The sequence below is a fragment of the Eublepharis macularius genome, chromosome 1, assembly GCF_028583425.1.
Source record: "Eublepharis macularius isolate TG4126 chromosome 1, MPM_Emac_v1.0, whole genome shotgun sequence".
NCBI classification, from domain to species: domain Eukaryota; kingdom Metazoa; phylum Chordata; class Lepidosauria; order Squamata; family Eublepharidae; genus Eublepharis; species Eublepharis macularius.
Window position 1 is genome coordinate 212,486,825 of NC_072790.1, and position 2,691 is coordinate 212,489,515.

Sequence of the window (2,691 nt, forward strand, 5' to 3'; positions counted from 1 at the left end):
AAGTGTGTGTGGGGGAACATTCTTAGGCAGTGATTCTTGGTGTGGAAATAGCAAGAGGGGTTACAAATACCCAAGAGTATTCCTATTTTTATCTGAGAAATGTTGGAAGTGTTAAATAATTCTAACTCTTGACATACCATTGATATTAATATGCATCCCAGTCTTATGTACATTTACTCAGAAGTAAATCCTACTAGTTTCAATCATGTTTTCTTCCAGATAAGAACAGCTAATATTGCAGTCATGCCATCCTAAACAGAGTTACACTCTTCCAAGTCGATTGTAGTAACTTGTGATTCTCACAGACAATTCTTAGTACCCTTATCTAGGTGCTGTTCCCAGGATTCCTTGGGGAAAATTCTGACAGAAATTGGTATAAATCCGAGAGAGAGAGAGAAATTGTGTTGCTTGTGTTCTAGTTTTGGTTGGTTGGTTGTCTAAATTACATTTTTGTGTTTCTTTGTAAGCTACTTTGAGTCTGCAGCGGAGAGAAAAGTGGGATAAGAATAAAAAAATAAAAAAGGTGTATAATGTAGATACAGCCTTATTCTTTGATCAGTCTTTGCTTTCTTATCAATATCATATTGGTACATCTGTTAACTATGGGAAAGCTGCAGCCACAGCTGAACACATTTGAAGTCCCATTCATTTAATCAATAGAGATTTAAGCACATTACCAACTCTCCTATAGAAATGAATAGGAGAGATTAACTCACTCTTGTCCAGAGTGTGCCCAATATGAATAGGACTTCTAAAATCTCCTTTCTCCAGGTAAGCTTCAATTCACCAGCTCCCTGAAAAAACGGAAATTGAAGAATCTGCAGATTTAATCTTGTTCAAACAGTTTCTTCCCTTGATAAAATGGGTTTTTTTTATCTGACTAGTCTTTTGTCTGCTTGACTGACCTGTTTCCATGGATACACACTATCGCCAGACTCTTCAGGGCTAAAACAGACAGAACTTTGCTTTCTAAGAATTGTTGTGAATAAGAATAATAATATCCCAAAGATACAGTCCATGCTCAGAATACAATTCATGTGAGTCTAACAGCATAACTCTATAACCGTTTCCTCAGAGGTCCCTCTGGGCTACATGGGGATTATTCCCAGGTAAGTGTGCATTGTATCCTGTAATTCTAGGCATACACTTGAGGCAAAATAAGACCCACACTGAATGGATTTTACACATATAAGATCATGCCACAATTCTAAACTCAATTACTTGGAGGAAAGCCCTGTTGATATTAACAGGCCTGAATAAACCTGCTATGTATTGGGTTAGAATCCTAGGCACACTTAATTGAGAGTAAGCACCACTGATCACTGTAGAGTTTGTTTCTGGTTAAATACACATAGGCGCTGGATTTTTTAAAATATAGGCTAAACTCATATTATTAATCAGAGTGCAATCATCTGTTTTCTTATTTAAATGTCTGAAATTTGTTTTGTTTTCCTGAACAGATCTTGCTAGTGTGAAGTAGCAGTTAGAGTGCTGGAGTAGGATCTAGGAGATCCAAGTTCCAATCCCAGCTCTGCCATGGAAGTTTGCTGGGTGACCTTGGGACAGTCATGGACTCTCAACCTAAAGTACCTCACCAGTTAAAATGGAGAACTATGTAATTTTTGGTTAACAGATTCTTGGTATATTCCTAATATTATGTAGTGGCTTCAGACACTGAAGTGATTTCAACATAGTTATTTATTAGGGAAGAACACCAACTGAAAAGAACACGAGGCAAGCCACAACTATATACACATTCCAAACGTCAAAACATGTCCCCAACTTTAGAACAACCAATTTTTTGTTGTTCTCACCATTCGCTCCGCTTGCCCATTGGTCGAGGGGTGGGATGGAGGAGACATGACGTGACGGATAACGTCGTCCAGGAACTGCCAGAAGCCCGCTGCCGTGAACTGTGCCGCGTTGTCAGACACAATAGTGTCTGAGAGACCATGTGTTGCAGACGGTGGAGTGCCCGAATGATGACAGCAGTTGACATGGTCGACATGGGAGTTACCTCTAGCCACTTTGAGAACAAGTCCACTACTATTAAGAAGGTTTGTCCTTGGAATGGTCCAGCAAAGTCTATGTGGAGTCAGGACCATGGTGCCCTTGCCGACTCCCATGGGTGTACTGGAGCCAGGGCTGGGGACGGACGAGACTCCTGACAAGGTTGACAGGTATGCACCCACTCTTTGATCACCTTGTCCATACCAAGCCACCACACGTAGCTGCGGGCAAGTGCCTTCATTCACATGATGCCCAGGGGGGCGACATGTAGTGCTTTAAGCACTTGCTGCTGTAGCTTGGGTGGAATAACAACTCGGTTCCCCTACAAAAGGCAGCCCTTATGTACTGAGAGTTCGTGTTTCCAGGCACTGAACAGATGAAACTCCTCAGCCATGCAGCCTACCGGCCATCCCATCTACACCCAGTTGAGCACACGGGCCAGGGTGCAGTCTTTTGCAGAATGAGCCATGACATCAGACACACGGACGGGCGGATGAGGCAAGTCCTCGATCAGCAGGACGTGGGGTGCCGGTGATGGATCGACTGCAGTGTCTGGCTAAGGAAGGCAGCTGAGTGCGTCAGCATGGCCCAATGCTTTGCCCAGATGATATTGTAGGTCATAGGAGTAGGCAGACAGGAACACAGTCCAGCGCAGCATACGAGGTGATAGAATCTGTGGCG

The 2,691-nt window shown here is 42.9% G+C and overlaps 1 pseudogene; it reads right to left on the minus strand.

The window, feature by feature from the left end:
* Positions 1-1,784: 1,784 nt before the first annotated feature.
* On the minus strand, positions 1,785-2,404 carry LOC129325078 (uncharacterized protein K02A2.6-like; annotated as a pseudogene).
* Positions 2,405-2,691: the final 287 nt, after the last annotated feature.